This window comes from Aptenodytes patagonicus, chromosome 2 (assembly GCF_965638725.1).
Source record: "Aptenodytes patagonicus chromosome 2, bAptPat1.pri.cur, whole genome shotgun sequence".
NCBI classification, from domain to species: Eukaryota; Metazoa; Chordata; class Aves; order Sphenisciformes; family Spheniscidae; genus Aptenodytes; species Aptenodytes patagonicus.
The window spans coordinates 138384331-138390052 of record NC_134950.1 but is presented as its reverse complement, the minus strand read 5'-3'; positions in this window follow the sequence as shown (position 1 = coordinate 138390052).

Genomic DNA, 5722 nt, shown 5'->3' with positions numbered 1-5722 from the left:
CATGTGTTGATGATTTCCTTATTAGAACAGCGTTATTGCACTATTTGCAGACTAAGTTACTACTCAGCATGTGCGCTATGTCCTTAATCTGGCCCTTAATAGGAACATATTGATACACGCTCCACCAGATGGAATGCATTAGGCATTAAATATAAAAGTTGTTTTTGTTTTTAGAAGTCTATGTAACTTCACACACACACACAAAAATATCCCACAGACTATATATTAATCATGTTTACTGATCTCTGGAGAGTATTAGTACACTTTGAAGTTAGCCTACTGTGCCAAGCCTCTGTCAGTTGAAGGCATAAATTTTCTTCTTTGCTCCTTGTGTAACTTTTTCTTTCTCTCCCCACCCCCCAATGAAGCAAGGTTAGCTTGGAACTAGATGCGTTTTTATATCAGCCTGCAAGAACTTACTAAATGTGTGAATGGGTGACTTCACTTTGAAGGTACGTGTTCTAGTACCCAAGCCATCTTTTCCACCCAGTAAACTTCTCAAACAGGCATCTTTTTTGAATCGTTCTGCAACAGAATGAAAACTTTTCAAAAGTACAACTCTATCCATTAGCACCTCATTAGGTGCTAATGGATAGAGTTGTACTTTTGAAAAGTTTAGCCAAGCTTCAAACCTAAGGCTGCAAGTTACCCTTAGAAAGCAGTAATAAATAAAGCATCTGAGATACGGTTTCCCCCACATTGTGAGGCATAGTAATAACACACCTCCTTTAACTGAATAGGTATTTTGAATCAGAATACAAAAAATATAAGTTCCAGTTGAAAAAAACCCAGCTGCTAGAACACAATGAAAAGATGTGCTGATAAAACTGAGCACAAAGAATCATACAGCATTTCCTTCCTTAAGACAGAATGCCATCTAGCAGTGGAAAAGGAGTTATCTTTCAGCCATCAGCTGGTGTAGGCATGCACGGACACGGCATCAGCACGGACATGGCATCAGACAGCTAATGGCCAATGTTCCCGTCACCTTTCTGCAAATCCTGGTACAGTGGGAATATCTCTTGAGAGTATCTCAGCAAGAGTCACTGAGAATTATTATGAATGCCATGTATGAAAGCACTTACTGGACACCAAAGCATAAGCACTGCTTGATAAGAGCAGCTCAGGAAAGTCAGTCTAAACTATACATGCTTCCACCATTAACACCATCTTCAGCAGAGCAAACGAGTAAATGCAATACTACAAAAACATAATCCTGTTCCTCCACTCAGAAAAGAAACATGGACTGCATATAAAAAACAAAGGCACACAGAAAACTCAGCTGTAGCTAGCACACAAATCAAAGTTAAGGAAGCAAGACGAATTTTCCTTGCAGTCGCATCGGCATAAGTGATTATTTGTGGCTATGTGAAGTCGATATCTATATCCATCTGCATTGCTTCTGAAAACAGGCTTCTGATTTTGACCCTCTGAACTGTACTGAAGCAAGCTGCCTACAGCAGGTAGGCATCATCACTGAAATCAGTGATGAACATACACGACCCTCAGTATATTTTTCATAGCAAAGAATTACTTCAGTCACTAGTTGCCATCTGACTACTGTTGTTTAAGATCAAAGATAGCTATCTCAGCTGGAAAGAACAACAATCAAATAGCTTTGAGAAAGCATATTGAGAGTCTTTTTCCTCTGCCTTCCAAAAAGACGGCCTGCACACAGCTAATCAAACAAAAAATTGAAAGACAGAATGCACGGAAAGCAAAACTGCCTCTGAAGCTACCTATAGCACCAGAACTAGCAAAACTGGCAAAACACACTGGAGTATTTCAAACATATTAACAGTTAACTAACTTTATTTATTTATTTATTTTGGTGTGAAGTGGTTTTTTTGCAGAGCCAATGTTAAAAGGCAACCTGCAAGAAGTCCTAGTGAGTGAACTTTCTCCCTCAGGATGGACCCAGACCACCAAGCAGGGGAAGAAAGAAGAGCCACCCCTCTGGATGGGGGAATCATGAAGGGGCTCGTACTTGCCGAATGAGGTCTCCTCTACACAGCCACGGTGGGAAGCTGCTCAGACACTACTTTTCTCAACTACTTTTCTGCTGGTAGGTTGGGAATGTATAACAGACTAGAATGGAGCGCAGGAGGAGCATTTAGGACAGGGATGTGACACAAAAGATTGCCTCCGCAGCCCCAGGAAACCATCATTAACTCAACAACACCTGGAAAGTCATTAGTTTGACTCACCAATGGGCAAGTACATGTCTTTTATCTGACCATGCAGCCAAACAAATATGGCCTTTCTGAGCAACTGACTTGTGTGATACCATGCCAAGGCCTGTGCTGGCTCTCAGAAAGAACAGATTTGAAAGGTATCTGCCTCCATCGCCTTGGCACTGCCTGTTCTGAGCTGTGCCTGTAAACAGTGGGTGCCAAAACCTTACCCCAACCCCTCACCAATTTCTACTTTGCTTTTTTCCACCATTTTCTGGGGACAAGAACCTGAGATTTTTGAAAATAATTGTTAAAATATTAAAGAAAAATGTTACATTCATTTTGAAACTCTGAATAAATCTTAAGACTTTCTAGCCCACTGTCTTCCCATTACTCCCTAAACACACACACATTGAAGGGAAAAGTTGTATGAGGAGCACACCTATAAAATATATTAGTAGGTCAGACTAGTCAGTGTTACATGATTGTGTCTTGAAAGATCCTGCTAGCAAAACAAATGCACGTTATTCACAAGGGGGTATTATTAAGGTAACAACAAGCCACCTGAACTCTAAATTACCACTTTTTTTATTTCTATCTGAAATTTAAGCTAGTAGGAGTATGATTTAGTGCATCAAAAAGAATGGCCTCTTGGAAAAAAAATACCCGCCAGCATGCTTATTGCTGCACCAACACAAGATCTCTCTCTCTATTCTTAGCACACCCAGAGTGCACATGCTTTTTAATCCACAACCCAGTATGGATAAAGATAAAAGATCAGAGACCTTTTTGAAGGCTTTAGAATTTGTTTCTATTTTGAACATGTTAGTTATCAGGGCTATGATACAGTTCAGAGGCAGTTTTCTGATGAAGCTGAAATGGCTACTCTCCTGGGTTGGGAAAGGATGTTACTTAAAGGGCTCTATTAGTCACCAAAGCATTTTTCTCTTAAATGTGCAAGTTTTTGACCTTGGAGGTCAGCAATAGACTGTGCATCTGTTGTTGGTTGGTTTTCCTGAAGACTTGCATCTAAGCACTGAGGCTGATGTTTCCCTAATGGCATTTCCTTTCTACAACAATTTGCCACGGCCCCATTCAAGAAAGGATTCATCCAGCCTGGAAGTGCTTTTTGAGGCACTCGGGACAAAGTCTGTTCCATTATTTCTGGCTGAGAAAGACCTGCCAAGCGCAGCAATCACAGACCTTTACATCCCAGTAAAACTAACCAACAGGATCTATTCAGAGCACGGGAGGAAAAAAAAAAGAACTATACTAATAACACAACTAAATCAGAGCCATCCCACAACAGGGTTGAGTCAGCATGTGCTGGGCCACAAGGGAGCTTTTATTTGCACTCAACTACAGGCAGGGAGCTCCTAGCATATGAACAATGGTATAAGAAGGGGAATGACAGCAATTACTACCAAAATCAACAAAAAACACAAGAAAGAAATAAAGAATTTTTTTTCCTAAATAATTCAAGCAAATGGAGTAAAACTACAAAGAAGAAATTTCTTCTTTAAGAATCTCTCTCCTTGCAAAAGACAGATACATCAAAGCAGGAAGCAAGCAGCGTGACGTATCAAGGTTATTGATGGTAAGTGTTCTTGTTTCCAGTAACTATTTTGATCTCAAATGTGTGTTTCAGATGGCTTAAGTAGAACAAAGAAAAAAACAAAAATACAAAAAACACTTCAGCCAAATACAGAGAGGTAATCTTTTTTTTCCCCTTGCTTTTCCTTCCATGTTACTTGAATGGTTCCTTTTTGTGTGTGCATATTTTAAAGCAAATACCTTCAAAAACCTGTTTGCATTCATTCAAGTTGTGATATACAAGAAAGGCAAAACACTGAGTATCCTGTATATATCTTCTGCGTGTGTGTAAGACCTAATGCTTTACAGTGCACATCTCTGTGCAAAGTTATACTATCGGGCTACGATTGAGAAACTCAGTTTCTGTTTACCCTGCCAGCTGAGCATGTCATTAGTAGTTGAGACAGTGTCTGAAATCACTCAGGATTTCATCATGTTAAAAACAGTCCCTCGAGGAACAGAAAGCAGTCCCCCAGATCACCTTGGAGATGATGGATACAACACATGGATTAAGATTTCGAATCAAAACCTGAGATTTCAAAGTTTCTTTTTCTTAAAAAAGAAAACAACAACCAAAAAACACAGCAAAAAAGTCCAGCTGCACTTGATTTCCTGTTGTCATACCCTTAAACCCAGCCAGTGAAAGTGTCACTCAGGAACAGCATTAAATGCACATGCTACCCCTGTGTGCATGCTTGAGCGTAAAACAAGTTCATACAGACACAGAATGGGAAACTTTTCAAAGCGGTCACGAAAAATAACTCGCACTGGCTTTGTGAGAAATTACATATCTGAAAAAAAAAACCCTAAACAACAGTCCATGACGTGATGTATATCACCTTGTGGCAACACTTTGCCAAATAGACAAGCCTTTTCACAGTAGCATAAATACAGTCTGTTATTTAAAGTCCAAGCATTTCAGGCTTGAAATCTAAGGAAAATATATTTACTTCCTAAAGCTACTCTCTTCGTGATATAATTGTAGAAGCTGTAAATTCATTTAGTAGAGGGCTGTAGAAATTTGCTAATTCTTCCTCATTCACTAGGTGGCACTATTAGTCCGTCAGTCCTATGCTAATGAATTTAAAGCTCATCGGCATTTTCTCCTATAGTTGTCGCAGGTGTCTGTCTGAAAAGCAATGTTATGTTTTTAAGCCTTCTTTAAGAGCTCTTCTGGGTTTTAACTTGGCATGTTTTGTCATCTTGAGCAGGAGAGCAATTTTTCAAAAAGGCTGCAGAAATTAAAGCCTCAAAATGCAGCACATACATACATCACTTTATATTTATAATGCTCTGAATGGTGATATAACCGCATAAAGCAAAAGATCCAGCATGGGGGGGTGAAGGAACAACTAACGTGTGTCTGAAGCTTCACTTAAAGTGTTTATACTTTGCACCAGTTTCCTGTGAAGAACATACTGAAGGAGGAAAAAAAAAAAATAATTCTGAGGCAGCAGAAAATTTTATCCATTTCTAAATGCTCAGTTGTGGAGCCTGAGCTGTAATAATAATACATGATACTTACTCTGTTTGTAGCCATTTGGTTATTGATTACTAAAACTTAAAGCAATAGCCCACGTAGTAGAGGTTTGCTGATCTTTATTGAGAAAACAATGTGAAAATGAGGGGAACTGAAGTTAGATCCTGACTTTTCTTAATCTGAAGAGCTAATAATGCAGGACACAATACCCAGAGCTTTCCACTGAGGACCGTACACTAACAGGGAGGGCAGATGGGCCAGCCCAAGGGTTTCTCACTAAAGCGTGCAGCAAGACTGAGCGTGCAGTAAAACGCTCTGAGACCCACTCTGAGCTCTAACGTTGGTTTGATCAGCAAGTCAAGGATTCGCAAGGCTGATTAGAAAGAGAAAGGCAGAAAGAAAAAGTTGATTTTGCTTTGATGGCAAAGGAAAGCAGCAGCCCCTGCTGTATGCCTGTCCTGTTTCTAGAGCACGC